The sequence below is a fragment of the Nyctereutes procyonoides genome, unplaced genomic scaffold, assembly GCF_905146905.1.
Source record: "Nyctereutes procyonoides isolate TBG_1078 unplaced genomic scaffold, NYPRO_anot_genome, whole genome shotgun sequence".
In the NCBI taxonomy this organism is placed as follows: Eukaryota; Metazoa; Chordata; class Mammalia; order Carnivora; family Canidae; genus Nyctereutes; species Nyctereutes procyonoides.
Genome location: NW_026575137.1, coordinates 12,396,131 through 12,415,693, shown reverse-complemented (window position 1 = coordinate 12,415,693; position 19,563 = coordinate 12,396,131). Strand labels below are relative to the sequence as shown.

At 44.5% G+C, this 19,563-nt stretch overlaps 1 protein-coding gene across 3 annotated transcripts in view; it reads right to left on the bottom strand.

Annotated features, from left to right (window-relative positions):
- Window positions 1-19,563, bottom strand: part of CPQ (carboxypeptidase Q) — a 409,933-nt gene that overhangs the window by 74,969 nt on the left and 315,401 nt on the right. The window lies entirely within an intron of this gene.

Here is a 19,563-nt window from a genome sequence, read left to right as displayed (position 1 = left end):
CCGACAACCACCCGGCTGAGTTACTCCCATGCTATCCTCGACGGCGCTGCTAGTCATTCCCTATTCCTCAGCTAGAAAAGTCAACAGTAACATGCGCACGGGGCTTCTAGAAAACTCTCGCATTTGCAGTCTCCTTTTATCGGCTCTGTAACCCGTGAAGTACACAAAGCAGTTCTGCGGTTGATGCTGTTTTACAGAAAAGGACTGACGATGAGAGGTCAAGGGACTGTAAGCAAAGTTTGCAAATGGTAGAGCTGGGGTGTGGGATCCCGTGCTCTCCAGGACTCTAGGCTGTATGGGCAGAGGGGTAGGTGGGGCCTGTTACAAATTCAAATGAGTTTCCACTTACATAACAATTTGAGGGTTGCTTTTTTTTTTTCTAGGGCAGATTCCTTTTTACCGTGATCTCGTAACCCGCGTGGAAGCGCACTGCTGTTACAAGGACAAGAACAGTGCCCGATTCTAAAGGAGGACGTTGCCGGCTTTTATGGGACCGACAGGGTGGCCCCGGGAAGCCAACGTGTTGTTGCTTTTTTTTTTTTTTAAATAAATTTATTTTTTATTGGTGTTCAATTTGCCAACATATAGAGTAACACCCAGTGCTCATCCCATCAAGGGCCCCCCTCAGTGGACGGAGACAGTTCACCAAGCAGATGCCGTCTCATGTCTGCACTCTCATGTCTAAGGGGTTTCCGTCTTCACGGCGATCTTCAGAGAAAGACCCGAGGCCTGTCATCTCAGCTTCCAGCTGGGGCTACTCAACAACAGCAGCAGCACCTGAGCTAATTAATATGCCAAATATTAGCATCGATGTCTCACGTTCAGGGCTCGTGGCGCAAGGTCAGTGAGCTGCCAGCGTCTGGCAGTCCTAACCTTCTCCCCTTATAGGCCCTGCTGCTCCCGACCCCACTCTATCGCCTGCACAGAGAATAGAAACACAATATCTGCAAACGAAAACACAAGCGGATCATCTTCTAGGTGAGGGTTTCCATCCTGTGGGCCGATCCCATCCTTCTAACGAAAGAATTACAGAAAGCACCCTAATCTGGCACCATTTAGGTCCAGATGGAGCTATGTAGGACTTTGGCTGTGAGAGCAGCCCGGGGAGGGGGACATCGCCCCGGAGCTCTACTCCCTGCGGGGCTGGGCCGCACGTCGGGGCGGTGACTAGCCTTCTTCCTCGGCACGAGGCTGGTCATCCTGGCCGGTGGCTCCTCCATCTGCACGACGGGACAAGCGCACTTCACCGAAGCTCGGGTACTAAGCCTGTGCACGTGGAGCTTTGAGCACCTTCAAAGCAAAGACCTTTGTGGGCCAAAGTGGAAGTGGCTGCATAAGTTGAAGCCACCGGGACCCCTCACATGTGCATTAGGGACTTCTTGGCTGTCTTCAACGGCAAGTGAGCAGATGTCCTAGGGAGGGGGGCTCCACGCTTTGGAAACGCCCCCGTACAATGTCCCAGCACGTTGCCAGCAACACAGAGAATAAGGTACCCAAAGAAGCTCCTCAAGGAACCCGCGGCAGCCGGAGACAGAGGGGATGGGTGGGCTTCGGGATTATTCAGAGCGGGATTGAGCCTCGGATGGATCAGTCATCGTCTGCGTCCTTCGTGCAGCTTATATATAACCTCCCAGTTTCTTCTCTACACAACAGGTGGGGTAGTGGCAGCCAGTGCCGAGGTGTGCCTCCCAGATCCTCAGCCCTCAACCCCTCCGCTACCCGGCCTGCCATCGCTTCCTCCCAATTGTCAGGCCGCAGGTCCTCACCTTTAATTTAAAAAAATACTGGGGCAGCTTGGGTGGCTCAACAGTGTAGCGCTGCCTTCAGCCCAGGGCCTGATCCTGGAGACCTGGGATCGAGTCCCAGTCGGGCTCCTGCATGGAGCCTGCTTCTCCCTGTGCCTGTGTCTCTGCCTCTCTCTGTGTGTCTTTCATGAGTAAATAAATAAAATCTTAAAAAATAAATAAATAAAAATAATAAAAAATATTTTTTAAAAATACAGAGTCTGTAGTTTAATACACAGAGCTTCAAGTTACTTTTCACGATCCTAATACAAGGTCTCCGCGGGCAGAACTGATCATCCCTGGTCATGACGTGACCTGATGAAGCAGAGGGAGGAGTAAACGAAACAAAAGCAAAAAAGCAAACAACTCTTGCCCCACAATTTCCTTCCAAGTAGGAATAAAAAAAAAAAAAACCCTAAAATAACAAAACATCTCTTCAAGCTGAATTAGACAGATGTGCAGATGTCAGTACCCGGAGCTCTGGTGTAGGTGGAGACGTGTTTCATTTCTATGTGTGTAGAGTTTTATTAGCTGCTGCTGCCCTGATGGCAACACTCTATTGTTTTCTATTTATATATAAACATCTCCATCTGTTCCCACTAAAGCACTAAGAAAACACGCCCCTGCCGGCCGTGACTGTCGTTTGCGGAGTCCCTGTCTCACCGCTAGCGCCTGGCCAAGGACTCCGACCCTGACACCTCTGCACCAGGGCCCCGGAGTGAGTGAGCCGGTCACCGCTGTGACACCTGCCCCTCACCAACACCTGGTCCCCGCTGCACCGCCAGCTGCTGGGGATGCACCGGGGTCACTGGAGAAGCTGCTCATGGGCAGCGACAGGGCAGTGGAGCCCCGCTCACGTCACCCAACCGTCTGGGCCCGCAGTGCTCATCCTGCGTCTGGGGCGGGGAAGCCTGCTCCCAGGGCCTGGGGCCGAGGGGCCGAGGGGCCGAGGCGGAGGGGCAAGGAGGCCGCAGCTCGGGCAGCCAGGCGCCCTCCGTGGGCACTCACCAGGCCCTCAGGACACAGAGGACAGTTGTCTATCCGGGGTCGCGAAACTCGTTCATGCCATGTGATGCACATAATGTGAGGAAGGGATGCGCCCGGGAGGGCATCGTCGGGTCAGGTGACAACCGCTCAGGCTCCAGGACTCGGTCTGGTGCTGCGATCACCTCCCATCACCCTTCCTTTCTTTCTTCAGTCCTGGGCGGCGGGGGGTGGGGGTGGGGGGTGGGGTGTCAGGTCACTGCAGATGAACAGAGCGGGTAACTAGCAGCGCTCCTTGGGTGCAGCCCAGACCCAAGAGGAGAGCTGTTTCCCCAGCAAAAGATGACGTTTGCGCCCTTGGATTTTGGGAAATTCCAGGCAATTCTTCTTCAGAAATATAGACTCACGTCCAACAACATCTCCTCTTTCCCCGAATTTGGCTTCTCCTTTATTTGAGGCTTTTATTTTCTCATAATGTAGGTGACAGGTCGTTGGTTTTTACCCTATGGTGAACCTGCAGTCCCAAGATCGGATGAAAACCAGAGACTCCTAATTGTTCCAATTCATCATGTCGCCTCCTCGATTCAATCTTCAAAGAAATCAGCTCCATCCTGACGGAGGCCAGTAGGTCCAGTTACCACTCTCCTGCCCACGATGTAATATTTTACAGATGCCACTGCTTGGTCAGTGGAGGGCCCAGCACAAGTCCCCAGAAACACGGTCGACACTGCACCGTGGCCGTCGTCTTCTCCAGCGGCGCACATGACCTCGGAATTCCCAGTCGGGGTGGAGGTGGAGCTGGGCTTTCTTCACAGAACTTCAGCCTAAGCAGCTGTCGGGTTGGATAACAGGTCAAGAGGAGGCTTTGCTCTCTGGTCACATGGACCCTGAAGCGCAGCCTTCTATTTCTGAGGGTCGCCAGCATTCCGTCTTGAACATCCTTGCGTCCCCAAGAGAGAACCAGGAGAGGATGGTGACAAGGCACAAGGCCACAGGTTATTTTTATTTGACAGTCAGGCCGGCTGTGGCTCGGGGGCTCGGGGGGGCGGGCAGTCTCAGGGAAGTCACGTTCCTATGTACGCTGCAGACACCCATTGTGGATCAGCCACCGGCCTGTCCGGGGATGGGGACAGAATGAGTGACCCTTGAAGATCCATCTGCAGCCCTATCACCCTCTGTGTGTGCACGGAAGGGTTCTGTTGTGAGATGAACCTGCGTTCTCAGGCAATCCAATTTTTACAATGTCCCTCGAAGCACTCTAGATCCAGTGAATTCTCCTCTCGAGCTGGTTAAGGGCCTGAGACAGCCTTGAAACGCACTGAGAGCACCTGACCCCTCCATAAATGTCACTATGGCAACCACGGTAAGTGCGAAGGCTGAAAATACGGCATAAACATAGGCTGAGAGGAACAAGAATTTTATTTGTATCGCAGAGGAAATACGACTGCTGTACCCGCATTTCCTTCAGGAATGGAAGGACGGCCTTATCTAGGGTGCTCAGTAGACGGACTCACAACAGGCTTCCAAGGCAGGTTCATGCCAATCACAGTTTTTAATTTTATTCCTGCACGTTGAAGCAACATAATCAACACTCGGAATCAGTGGCACTCAAGGTCTCCACAAAGAAATTTTGATTCTTTTAATAAAAGGCATTGGTCAAGTGTTTCATGCTACCGGATTCATACACACTTCGATACGTCCCCATAGATGAGAAATGTCCAGCACAGCCAGCTTTGTGGCAGGAGCCTCCCCTGCCTTATTCATTCTCCATCCTCCTCAACCCCGCCTTCCCATGGTGTCTCCCTGGCCATGTCTCCTCTTGCACCCACCACACTCCCATTCTTCCCCGGGTTCAAACAGAAGAACAAAATTGCCTTAATGAGGGAAATGTCCTTCAATTGACTTTCTTCTTCAACACTGTTACATGCTAAATAAACATAAAGAGGGATCCCCGGGTGGCTCAGCGGTTTAGCACCTGCCTTCAGCCCAGGGCATGATCCTGGAGACCCGGGATCGAGTCCCACGTCGGGCTTCCTGCAGGGAGCCTGCTTCTCCCTCTGCCTGTGTTTCTGCCTCTCTCTCTCATGAATAAATAAATAAATTCTTAAAAAAACAAAACAAAACATAAAGACAAGTTTCTTGGTTTTGACGGTGTGTTTTACTAGCCAAGACACTGCTTTTCAGTTGACTTCTAATCCCCTTCTCCTGGCTGGGAAGACTACAGCAGCTTCTTTATGGCATTCTCTAAAAAATTCTCTAAAAAATGAGTTCATCTTCCTATAAGTGGGCAGGCTATTTGTTTACAAAATACATATTTATTTTCCTGTCCTGCAAAAATAGACTATTCCATATACTAGAACTCAAATACTCATTCAATCCTAGGGCATATCATATTAGAACACAATCCTTCATTCCACTTTCTCTACAGCCTGTACTTGGGATTATGACAATATTTTCATATTTTTTATTTGATCAAGCAGTCTTCACTAATACTGGTAAAGATGCTAAATACGGTTTTAGATGTTATTTTGTTTTCATAGTCATGCCTTTTTTTTTTCCAAAAGCACAATAGAGAAAAACACAGTAATATGATAATATGAGCTTCACAGCGGTTGGTCTACTCAAGTGACTTCATGCCCACCCCTCCCCCAGCCTTCTATTCCTACAACACCATACCCTTATCTAATGTGCTGGGCTGTTGCACTTGATTCCATTTTTTAAAAGATTTATTTATTTATTTGAGAGAGAGAGAGAGAGAGAGAGCAAGCAAGCACATGACAGGAGGGGCAGAGAGAAAGGGAGAGAGAGAATCTTAGGCAGACTTCCTGCTGAGCATAAAGCTCAATATGGGGCTGGATCCCAAGACCTCGAGATCATAACCTGAGTGAAAATCAAGACTCAGACACTTAACCACTGAGTCACCCAGGTGCCCCCAATTTGTTTTTAATATCTACCTTCTCCAGAAAGGATTAAAGACTTTCTATAAGAAAAGATCCTAATAGGGGCACCTGGGTGGCTTAGTGGTTGAGCATCTGCCTTTGGCTCAGGGTGTGATCCTGGGGGTCCTGGGACCGAGTCCCACATCGGGTGCCCTGCAGGGAGCCTGCTTCTCCCTCTGCCTATGTCTCTGTCTCTCTCTCTTTGCCTTTTATGAATAAATAAATAAAGTCTTAAAAAAAAGAAACGATCCTAATGTCATACTTTAAAAGTATTCAAACATTCCAGAACCAAGAAAATGCCATGAAGGCAAATATCACATCTGATTGGACGTCTGCCATATCGGCAGCTGAAACAACAAAGCCCAGCACATAGTGGGTGCTCAAAAATGTTTAAGGAAAAAGAAAGTCACAACCAGGAAGTCTGACATGATACCCTATCAGCAGTTTGAGGATATAATTTAGCGCTAGCTCGCGCTGGCAGGGTAAGAGGGAAGATTGATGTATCACAGAGCTCTCACTAGGAAAAGAAAGGAGCTTCTTAAAAAAAAGCAACAATTTCTCTGGCACTCAATTCTAAGAGGAATTATTATGTGGCTCCTTCTATGAGGAACACTGAACAAACTCCTAGCGTCTCCGATAACGGTTTTACAAAAGAGGCAGAAACACTTTTCCTAACATGATTTCCTACATATTGATCCTCAATTAGAGCAAAAAGCAAAATATTAAGTCATATTTCAGTCAAGGTGTTTCTTCAGGAGCAAACGGTATTTATTCAACAGTTATGGAGACAGCAACAGGGCGTAGGGTGGCCACACATCCCGTTTGCCCCGGGCAGTCCCAGTTTATATCCTTGGTCTTGGTATGATTCGTAGGAGTACCCCCTTACTCTTGCAAACGTTTCCTGGATTTAATACAGACCATCTTGCCGACCTGCCTGTGAAGGGGTGTGTATATAAAGATGACAAAGATAGGCTTGCTCCCCCGCAGAGGCAATAACTGATATTAAGTGTGTTGAGTTTATGAAAATATGTACCAAGATGGGAGGGCAACTACTGGAAAAAAAAAACAAACTGGGGAGACTGCTAGAGGAGGTGGGGTTTGGCCTGAGTGATGCCCCTCTTGTTGGTTCATCAGTGTATCTGCAGGGCCTAGCCAAGAGGCATCTGATAATACTTGTCAAATTGATAATTGAATGAATGATACCGTTCTAAGAACCCAAATAGTTGTTGTCCCGATAGGGAGCTTTCCAAGAGCGAAGGGGAGCTTATACAGGCTCTTCTGCAAAGTATCCCGCTCTCAAATATCAATTGTCCCTCCGAGAAATTTCGTAGGAGTTAGCAAAACACTCGAGGTTGAAATCACTAGAGAGCATTAAACTGCAAATATTTGATGGAGCTGGATTTGACACTTGCCTACTCCTGCAAATGCTTTCTTCCCTTGGCTTGTGGGACCTCAAACTCTTGGCTCTCCTCTTGCTCCACCGGATGGTCCTTCTCAGTTTCCTTGGCTGGTTTTCTCATCTCCCCGATCCCTAGATGTTGGGGTGCTCAAAAGCAATCTGAAGGCTTCTTCTTTTCTCTTTATACACTCACTCTGCTGCTCCCATCAGCTTCATCGTTTTAAATAAATCTACACCGCGATGAGTTCCAGTTCATGTTTCCGTGCCTCTCTCCTGAAGCACAGACTCCTATCCAACAGCTACTCAGCACCTCCACTTAAACGTCTAATCCTGTATTAGTTTCCTATTGCTGCTGGAGCAAATTACCACAAATTCAGGGGCTTAATAGAACACAAATTTTTTCTCTAATAGTTCTGAAGGTCATGAGTCTTGCTGGGCTACAACCAAGGTACTGGCAGGGCTGGTTCCTTCTGGAGGCTCTCAGGGAGAATCTGTGTCCTTGCCTTTTCCACCTTCTAGAAGCTTCCCTTCATTCTTTGGCTCATGGCTCCTTATCACATTGTCTTTTCCTGCGTCTGTGATATTTGCCTTTGATCTTCTTGTCTGCCTTTTATGGGGGAGGGTCCAACTCAGTAAACCGTGTATCCACCCTTCTAGTTGCTGAGTCTAAAAATTTTGGCAACCCAACATTTTTGACCCCTCTCTTCTTTTACATCCCAAATGCAATCTGTCAGCAAATCCTGTCGGCTCTATTTTCAAAACAGATCTACTGTCTAATGGCTTCTCACCAGCTCCACTGTTCTCAGCTAGTCTGAGCCACGGTCATTCCAATGCCTGGAGTATTGCGATAGCCTCCTGTCTCCCTGGGTCAGCCCTTGCCATCCTTCAGTGCACTCTCTACACAGAAGCCACGGATGGATCTAGAGCGTATTAGGATGAGTGAAATAAGTCAGTCAGACAAAGTCAAATACCATGTGATGTCTCTCATGTGGAATTTAACAAATTAGACAAACAAGCAAACAGAGACAAATAGAAAAAAAAAAAAAACAGGCTCAACTACAGAGACAAGCTGGTGGTTGCCAGAGGGGAGGTGGCTGGGGTGGCTGGGTTACATGGGAAGGGGATTAAGAGTAAAATAATTATGATGCGGACTGAGTAATGTATAGAATCGTTGAATCATTTTCTTGTTCACCTGAAATGAATGCTGTATGTTAATTATAATTGAAAAATAATCTAAGTCTGATGCTACTTCTCTTCTCTCAAGCCCTCCATGTGGCTTCCATTTCCCTCGGGCTAAAAGGCAAAATCCTCATATTTGCCAGCAAGACCCCAGATGGGGTAGAGCCTGACCTTCCATAACTTCTCTGACTTCACCTCCTACTAACCTCCACTGTGCCTTCCCTGCTCCAGCCACCCTCAGTTCCTCCATAACGCTGGGCTCCTGAAGCTTTTGCACTTACTACTTCTGATTGCTCCCCTCTTCCTCTCACTCCTTTCAGGGCTCTGCTGAAATGTCCTCTTCTTAGAAGGTCTTCCTGACCACCTTAGAGAAAAGAAGACCTCCCACAACATTCCTGAGAACACGTCCTAATCCCTTATTCTGCTCCACTTTTCTCTTTTGTACCAACAATAAGTATCTACCTTCATCGTCTGTCCCTTCCTGGAATAACATTTGGTTCCTGATCGCAGGGATTTTTCCTTTTGCATGTACGGAGGTAGACTATGTGACGGCTATAAATCCTTCCGCTTCCTGTACCCATGGCCCTTTTCAGTGGGAACTTGACACTCCTTTCACCAAGAAGCACAATCTCTTTCCCCACTCTCTGAATCTGAACTGGTCCTGGGCCTTTCTTTGGCCAATAGACCCTGGCAAAACTGACCACTTGTGACTTCAGAGCATGAACCATAAGAAGCCTCACAGTTGTCCCTTTGACCTTTTGCTGCCCTGAGACAGATTATGTAAAAACGTGGGGCAAGTCTCCTTGAGGTTGATGTACCATATGAAGAAAGCAGCCTCGCTGAGAGCCAGCTCCAACTCCCAGACATGTAAGTGCAGTCATCCATGCTGAGCATGAGGACAGCCTCGGTGACCAGATAAAATACGGAATACCAGTGCAATCTGAAGTTGAGATAAACAACAAATACTTTTTTAGTGCAAATATGTTCTGTGTGATATTTAGAGGCATGTAGGTTCCCTAAGGTGCCTGAAACAGCACCAAGAACACATAACAGGTGCTCAACAAGTATTTGTTGAATGAATGAATATTCTATATTATTGCTTCAAAGAAGGCTCATGTGTTTATATGTAACCAGATAAGTGGGAAATTTGGAATTTTATCATTTAAAAAACTAAAGAGTCTAATTTGTAATATTGGCCACATGTTAAATCATCCTGCCTCTGCTAGACTGGGTTAAAGATTGTAATGATGAGCCAAGCCAAAACCAAATCATTGTCAAAAAGCACCTTAGTATTTGCTGAAATGCCCAGGTACTTGCTCAGTTGACTTCTCAGAATTCTTCACCAAAAGAATGGAAGAAATGATCTTGGCCAGGAAGAATCTGGGGAAAAGAGCTACTGGTTACTTGGTTCTATGATTGGAGAAGTCTCAGGTTGTCTAAGAATATCGAATTGAACCCAAGAAGGCCGAACAAACTAGCCACAGCAACATCCCTATCCAACAAAATCAACTGACGTTGGGTGGAATGGTGGTATATCCAATGGCTTGTAGGGTCTGGGGGCTGCAGTGGCCAGCGTGGAAGGAGACGGGAGGCAGAGACATCGGCAGTAGGAGGAGAACAGCTCAGAGAGAGTGACTCCCAATGGGGCTCATGAGGAGGGATGGAGGAGGCCTGTGGAGAATGCTGACCCTGAGGACCAGAGGATCTGCAAGATGAAGAGACAGGGTCTCTGAGGACACTATATTCCCTGAGCATGTACGTGGAGAAAATTCTATGGCCATGCCTGTCTTTAGACCTCCCCCATGAACTTCAGACTCCTTTGCCAAGTTGTGTACATCACGTGACCTCTCCTTATGGATGTCCGAGATCTCAAACTTAACATCCTGAACTGAGCTCCTGATCTCTACCTCGTCCCCCTCTACCCAACTCCTCCCATTTCAGCAGTTCAGGCCTCAAACTGTGGGGCCACACTTGACTCCTCTTTGTCTCACACTCTAAATATAATCCACCATCAGATCCTATTGGCTCTTTCCTTAAAATACATCTGGTCCAAGCCACCGGTATTGCTCACTCAGAGGAAAATCACTCTTGGGGCCTGACGTGATCTGGACTCCTTTATATTGATGACCTCATGTCCTTCGACTTTTCCTCCACTGTACCTCTTCAAGCACACGAGCTCCTGGCTGTTCCCTGAATCCACACACAGGCCTCCAGCAGCTCCTTTGCAGCAACTACTCACGTTCCCTAAAATGCTCTCTCTCAGGTACCCACATGGCTCACTTCTTGTCTTCTTCATGTCTTTACTCAAACCCAACCACCGTGATGAAGTCTCCTGGCCCTCTTGCAACTCAAACTCAAACCACTCCCTCCCCACGCTCCTGATCTCCGTTCCTTGTCTTATTTTTCTCCTTAGCTGTCCCCTTCGTCTAACACACCACTACTTCTTTATCCAGTTTGTTATCCGCCTTGATGCCTGGACTGGAAGCAAGACATGGGCAGAATTTAAAGCAGTGCCTGGAACTCAGGAGGCTCTCAGTCAACGTGTGCTGAGTGAATGAATAAATATCTGTATTTATGTGTTTAAACACATACGTGTGTGTATACATGTATCTATCACACTGCAGGTGCATAACTAGAAGCTATTTCGGATCACCGTAGTGGTGGCGAAGATGATGATGATGATGATGATGATGATGTGACTGCCAGTGTTGGTGATAAGGCAACAGCAGTTTTTCAGATTTTTTTTAATATATATAATCTTCACAAGAAAGCACAGGTTCAACAACTAAAGTCGTAAGCTGAATCTTTAGTGAATACTTTATAAAGCATTTAAAAATACACAAATGCTTTACAACGTTCATTGTAAAAGCTAAAAAAAAAAAAAAAAAAAAAGAAAGAAAAAATACTTCCAGGAAGACAATATAGAGTGACGGCAATATAAAACGGCATCAAAAAACATAAGTGAAATTTCTCAGTTCCCTTTAGTCATGGAATAATAAGATGTTTTTACTCTGGAAGCTGTGTGGCAAAAGCTGGCTCCTTCTCAAATGAAAACAGGGGCTGAATACATCCTTAGCAGACCCTATGTCATCATTATTTTACCATTTGAGACTCACTAAAATAAAATGGCCATCATTCATAAGAGAGAAGAGGATGAGCAATAACTGAATTGCCAAGTGGGTGTTTAAACAGAATTTTCCCAAATATTAAGTAATTAAAAAAAAACCATAAGGTTTGGTATGCTTTAGTACAACATAAGGATAATAACACACAGTGTAATCAGTAAGACTCAATTATAGAAACTAATAAATGCATCCTGGGACTACTTAGAGCTTTAACAATTGCTGTGCATACTTTGTAAGTTTTAAAGTATTCAGACAAAATGAAGGAAAAATAACAAACAGATGAGGCAATTTGGCTTCAAGAAGAGTTAAGATAATTTAATAGGCATAGTTTAGATAAAAGGAGGCTAAGGAATTACAGCGATTATAGAAAAATATCCAAGTAGGTACCTGTATTGAGCTAAGGGAGGTATAGAAAAACAATTTTCCTCATCTGAGAATAGTAATAAGCAGCCCCAGTAATCACCTAAAGGTAGAGGAGGAAAATAGCTATGGTAGAAAATAGCACCAAATTATGTCAGAAATAATTATCATTCTGGGAAGCTACCCGAGGACCACTGAGGGGAGACTGAACTTGAGAAATGCTCAAGGCAAGTCAAATGAAAGGAGTCAGGTGCACAGCTCTCACCCCAAATTTCTCTTTGGATATCTGCAATCTCCATCAGGGTATCGCTGGTGTGTGAAGGAGACACAGGTGATTAGGGTAACGATCCTGCGGGAGTTGACAGTCTCAAAGTGGGACAGATACTACAATTCCCACTTCAACGGTGATTGCCACTGGGGAGCTGGAGGAGGTGATGTAGAGACACTAAAATGGCATTTGACACATTTCCTCGGTCATTAGGTGAAAGAACTTAGGCAAGTTACATAATTACTCTGGGCTTCAGGGCACTCATTTGTAAAGTGGGAATAATAATAGTTATTGTGCAGGTTCGGTCCAAGGTAGGAATTCTTAATCTGGCATCCTTTGGGGGTTCATAAATTTGGAGGTGGCCTGTGAACTTAAATGGGAAAAAAACTGCATCTTCATTTTCATTAACCTTCAAGTGAAATTTAGAATTTCCCGCAATTACGAATGTAAGTAACAACCACAGTAGTTAGCAGAACCTGTCACTTCATCACCCATGGAAATCAGAGATATTTTCATGTCACATTAGACTTGTAGAAATCTCAAAACAATCTTTATGCTCATTACTACTTTGAAATAACTAGATAATACTAAAAGATCTTATTTTATACATTTTTTTAAAAAGCATAATATCCTAGTTTAAAATTTCTGATAACTATTTTAATAAAATTCATATCCTTGTAATATTAGGCATTAAAAAATATTTGAGAAGATGTCCACAGTGTCAGATTGTCAAAGTGCTCCCTGGAACAAACGGTTGTCACAATCCTCTGTTGGATAAGTGGTAGCTTTATTATTAAGGTGATGATGATGATTCCTATTATTGTTATTATTATTAAACTCACTAGAATTTGTTTGCCCTGGACATCCAGACTGGAGTCTTGGTTCTGTCGCATAATGGCTATATGCTTTTGGCAGGCCATTTAATCTCAGGGAGTTTCATATCCTCTTCAACAAAAGAAATGGGATCTATCTAAATGGGATTTTCTGAAGATTAGATGAATTTATTACATGTATTCTAAGGCATGCTATATATATCAAACTATTCAATTCTCCTGGGACTTTTTATTGTTATTCTCACCAACAAAAATGATCAATAAATAGAAGAGCCATAGAAATGATCACCCAAGCCAGGATGCCCTTGAGATGAAAGTTCAATAATTATGGTAGGGAAATGGGTGGAAACTGGACTATGTCAAGTAAATCAGAAACCAATATGCTATTTAAATGCTACTTTTCTGGGACACAGGGGTGGCTCAGGGGTTGAGCGTCTGCCTTTGGCTCTGGGCGTGACCTTGGGGTCCTGGGGTCGAGTCTCACATTGGGTTTCCTGCAGGAAGCCTGCTTCTCCTTCTGCCTGTGTCTCTGCTTCTCTGTGTGTGTCTCATAAATAAATAAATAAATAAATAAACAAACAAACAAACAAATAAATAAATACTGCTTTTCTAATGTTTTTGTGTCTCTTATTTTGCCACTATAAAATTCAACAGATAAACACCAATTTCCCGGCTTATAAGAATCACATTTTTCTCCTATTTTAACATTTTGGAAATTAGAAGACATTTTGCTTTTGATGCTTTCCATAAGATACTTCCCAAATACCAGACAAGAAACTAATTGTGCCATATATTAGTTGTCATTACTTGTCCACACGCAAACTTCATCATACAGAAAAAGGCTCTGGTACTTCATTTTATACCTTAGCTAAGTTATTTACATTAGTATCAACATAGATCACTAAATTTTAAATTTGGGGCCCTGATTATTGATTAAAATTCTTCATAAAGGTTTGATGTATGCATAAGATTGATTTTCACATGAGGCAGAAAAGGCAGTAGAAATGACCAAATCTTCAGATTAGATCCTAGAATGTTCAGGGTTAGCAAAGACTAGTAAAACCAAACATGCATCTGGGGGCTTCCAAGCAGGTACTGATCAATTTGATAAAGCTTCCTTAGTACCAAAAAATTGCTAGAAATGATACAGGAATTCAGCAAAGTCACAGGACATAAGATTAACACACAGAAGTCTGTTGCATTTCTATACACCAGCAATGAAGCAGCAGAAGAGAAATCAAGGAGTCAATCCCATTTACAATTGCACCAAAACCCATGAGATACCTAAGAACAAACCTAATAAAGAGGTAAAGGATCTGCACTCTGAAAACTATAGAACACTTAATGAAATAAATTGAAGAAGACACAAAGAGGTGGAAAAACATTCTAAGCTGACGGACTGGAGAAATAAATATTGTTAAAACATCTATTCATTCGATGCAGTCCCTATCAAAATAATACCAGCATTTTTCACAGAGCTGGAACAAACAATCCTAACATTTGCATGGAACCAGAGAAAAATACAAACAGCCCCAGTACTGTTGAAAAAAAAAAAGCTGAAGGCATCACAATGCCCGACTTCAAGCTGTATTATAAAGCTGTGGTCATCAAGACACTGTGGTACTGGCACAAAAACAGACACATTGATCAGTGGAACAGAACAGAGAACCCAGACATGGGCCCTCAACTCTATGGTCAACTCAACTTCAACAAAACAGAAAAGAATATTCAGTGGAAAGAAGACAGTCTCTTAAAACAATAATATTGGGAAAATTGGACAGCCACATGCAGAAGAATGAAACTGGATCATTTCCTCATGCCATACACAAAAATAAACTAAAAAATGGATGAAAGATGTAAATGTGACACAGGAATCCATCAAAATCTTAGAGGAGAACAGAGGAAGAAGGAACCTCTTTGGCCTTGGCCGGAGCAACTTCTGGTGAGACACGTCCCAAAGGCACAGGAAACAAAAGCAAAAATGAACCATCGGGCCCTCGTCAAGAAAAAAGGCTTCTGCACAGCAAAGGAAACAGTCAGTAGAACTAAAAGGCAACCTAGGCGATGGGAGGAGATATTCGCAAATGGCATAGCAGATAAAGGGCTGGTATCGAGATCTATTAAGAATTTATCAAACTCAACACCCAAGATACAAAGAATCCAGTCAGGAAATGGGCCAAAGATACGAACAGACATTTCTCCAAAGAAGACATACAAACAGCGAAGAAACACATGAAAATGCTCGACATCACTCATTATCAGGGAAATACAAATCAAAACCACAATGAGATCCCACCTCGCACCAGTGAGAATGGGGAAAATTAACAAGATAGGAAAAAACACATGTTGGAGAGGATGTGGAGAAAGGGGAAGCCTCTTGCCCTGTTGGTGGGAATGTGAACTGGTGCGGCCACTTTGTACAACACTGTGGAGGGTCCTCAAGAAGTTAAAAATAGAGCTACTCTATGACCCAGCAATTGCACTGCTGGGGATTTACCCCAAAGGATAAAAAATAGTGACTTGAAGGGGCACCTGTACCGCAGTGTTCATAGCAGCAATGTCCACAATAGCCAAACTATGGAAAGAGCCCAGATGTTCACCAACAGATGATGGGTAAAGAAGATGTGGCGTACAGATACAGTGGACTATTACTTGGCCATCAAAAAGAATGAAATATTGCCATTTGCAATGAGTAGATGGAACCAGAGTGCATTATGTTAAGCAAGATAAGTCAGCCAGAGAAAGACAAATACCATATGATTTCACTCACATGTGGAATTTAAGAAACAAAACTGGTGAGCGTAGGGGAAGGGAGGGGGAAAATAAGATAAAAACAGAGAAGGAAGCAAACCATAAGAGACTCAACTATAGGGAACAAACTGAGGGCTGCTGGAAGGGACCTGGGTAGGTAATGGGGTAACTGAGTGGTGGGCATTAAGGAGGGCACTTGAGGGTCGCCTGGGTGCTCAGTGGATGAGCATCTGCCCTCAGCTCAGGGCATGACCCCGGGGTCCTGGGATCGAGTCCTCCATTGGCCTCCCTGCATGGAACCTGCTTCTCCCTCTGCCTGGGTCTCTGCCTTTCTCTGTGACTCTCATGAATAAATAAATAAAATCTTAAAAAAAAAAGGAGGGCACTTGATGTGATGAGCACTGGGGGCTACATGCAACTGAAGAATCACTAAATTCTACCCCGGAAACTAATAATACACTGTATATTAACTAACTTGAACTTAAAAAATATATACAAGAAAAAAAATAAGAGCTTCATCAGACTTTTAGGAGAAGCTGTATGGTGCTTAAAAATGTTAAATTAAAAATAAAATGGGAAAAGAAAAAGTAGCCGGATTGGAAGTACAGAGAAAAGCCTGGGTTCAATAACACGTCTCATAATCAGATGGTCAACCCTGAAGACACATTTCAGCTCCTCGTCAGGACAAGAAGAGAAGTTTCACACAGTGGCCTCTCCCCGTGATGCTGAGACCTCCTCCCTGCTGATGACCAAAAGGTTTTTAATCCAGGGCAATCTTTAGATTTAGGCAGACTTTGTAACTGCAAAAGTGGGAGTTATTGTATGCTACAATACAATGTGCTACCCTCGGTTTTAAAAAGCTATACATCTAATGTAATTTTATTTTTCCTTTAAAGCTTTATAAATCCCAATCGCACTCCCTACAATTGATAATCCTTAAATCAAAGATGTAGAGATTGCATTTCTTGCAACAATCTCACTGAGTCATTGTCTCAGGCTCCACCATTATTTTCTAGTTTAAATTTGAAAATATGACATTTGGCATTCTGCTGTTCTAGCTCAAGAGGTGTAAATGGTGTTTTTTTTTTTTTTAAATGAAAGGATGTTTCTTTCACCATGATTCATGCATGAGCCACGTTTAAGAAGAGGTGTGGTCTAGACTGTTGTAGTTGCTGGTAGCCATCCCCTTGACGTCCCCTGGGCTTCCCCTGTCAGTAATAATCAATGCACATACATCTCACCACCCTCTGTCAGTGGTAAACATCCGCTAAAAGAAGGTGATTTTATACTCGGAAGCCTGGGAAGCATTTTTCACTTAATCAGAGTAGTCACGGGAGAAGCGCACTTCATTCCACTTGAAAATTTCAATACGAAGAGTCCACAATTGGTGGCTCTTAGGAAGATAATGCTAATTTAATACTTCACACATGTCACTTCCGTATAATGAAATAATTAGCTGGTAAGAAAATTATATCTGCACTCCCAATATTTTTGCACAATAGGAGTGTCAGTATAATGAGGCATTAACTACAGTTTCAGGGAACTGAAGGTAGAAGCGTTGTGTACAATGAATATTTTCTCCATCTTTATTTGCTCCATTTTTGACTTGATGATTCTAGAAAGAGTTGTTTAAATGGAGACCTTCGGTGGGAGCCGTCACTACAGTGATTAAGGTAATTGCCTCAAAGATGAACCGATGAATCACACGGGCGGTCAGAGCCTCTCTGCAAGCTCCTGGGGGAGCCAACGGGCCAGGCGCGTGGCCCCAACTCTGCTACACTCTTGAATTTCTACTTTCTTTTCCATTCCTGATGTATTAGGCTTTGGCGGGCTGAACTACGCACGAGGGGGCAGCTCTTGGTCGCAGCCACCTTTCATGGAAGAAGAGCCAACATGGTCCCTTCTGGCAGCGACAGTTGTCGCACACACTCCGTAAATGGTGTGCCAGGTAAAGCACTGACGAGCCGGGCTCTCAGTTGCAAAGACAAGAACGTGCTAAAGGTGATGAGTCGTTTCATCTCCCAACCAAGGAAGGAATGGATTTGAGTCCACTGGCTTAGACACAAAACAAACGAAGAACTGGAACAAGCGTTGAATCCTTTGTTCTCGGAGTCAGCGGATAACGTTTAGACGCCTCTTTGGCGTGATTCCCAGCTCCCCTCCGGACACCCCGTCTCCCTCCGGGGGGAGAGGCCCACAGGCAGCCCCTGAGGCAGATGCGATCGCCGGCACCGCAGTCCGGAGACCGCGCGGCTGCCTTCCTCTGCACCTGCTCCTCCAGCGCCCTACACTGCGGCCTTACATGAAGACACTGCTGGGTGGACGTGGTCTGGGATGTCCTTACCATCTGAGGGTGTCAAAGAATATCACACACGCGGAATCTCTGTCCCAGCCCAAGTGGGGATCCACCCCAGCGTGCTTCTGTCCGCGGCATATCAGGCACAATGACCTGCAAGGAGGCCGAACTTGACCTGTAAGGCTCCTGCTGTATTTCCCAGGTGTCTGAGCTTTACGCATGTAGAGAATATATAAACAGATAAATCCAGAGATTATTACCATGGGATTATCTCAGGGACGCGGATTTATTTTTCTTTTCTTTTTAGATTAGAGGCACTGGGAGATGTCCCGAGGTGGTATCCCGGGGGGGCCTCTGATCTGAGGGCAATCTTTTAAATAGTGGAACGAGTCAATAAATAGATAAATAAATAAATAAATAAATAAATAAATAAATAAATAAATAGTGGAACGATCTTAACATTTATTAGCATGAGAAGGCGTTTCATACCACTGACAGCTTTACTGTGGATGTTTTCTGATTTTGTCTCTCGTCCAGCTAAAACTTAGAAAATGCCCCCAAGCTAAGAGAAGTTAACAGCAAAGATTAAAAAGTTTTTTGTTGTTGTTTTGTTTTTTTTTTTTAATCACTGTAGCCAGATTTTGGAGAGTTAACTTCTGGAAGAAATAAGTATATTTAGTTTTATGCTGTGCCGAGCAAGTGCCAACATAAAATATTGAGAATTACCAGTGACAGCTCAGGTCTATATGATTATACGACATCATCCAGCCTAGGACTCCAAAGTGTCATAGAATAATGGTTCTCTGTGGTTGTCCTCAAGCATCGTGAAGGGACTTCTCCATTCTTCCATTCGTGAGTTTGTTACAACCACCATGCCTGGTCTTATTGGTGTGGATGTGCTCCAGACTATGACACGTGGCGTACATAGGAAATCCTATATTTAAGACGGGTAGCAGAGAAGTACATGGTCCCCGAAGTCATTATGGCTGGTCGTGGGGTAGACAAACTAGGGCAAGGTCAGGTTCTGTTGGGGCCTCATCGTTTTCACGTATGAAATAAGGAAAACGGCATATTGCCTGGCAAGTACCAGAGTCGTCACTATTATCAAAACCTATGAAAGGGTTCTTTTATTTATAAATGACCACGCTGATGCGAGAGATTACAATGACATCTAGTGAATAGTGTGAACCCGCTATAGATTTGTTTGGGAAATGGGATCTTTCACGATTTTTGATGGTTTCTCTTCTCTCTGTGAGTCTATCCAAATGGATTTTCAGATCTATTAAAAGGAACAAATGACTTTCCCTTACATGGAAAAACAAATGGATGATTTTCACAAAGAACTTTTCCCTCCATTTACGTTCTCTTCCCTTTGACCTTTCCTAATCCAAAGGACAAAAGAGCGTGATTGCTTCCCATTTGGCTCTGTGGGGTATGATAAAGTATTTTCCGGAGCTTTGGAGAGGAAAAAGGCCATGCAGTTATGCCAGTGAGGGGGAGAGGACGCATGCCGTACACTCTTGCAGCCCTCCGTTAATGCGGGAGACCTCCCTGAAACACCTACAGGTGCTTACTGTAGCCTTCCCTGTGATTTCATGGGGTCGTGCATCTCACTGGACGAGTCTCATTAAATGAAACTGTGGAA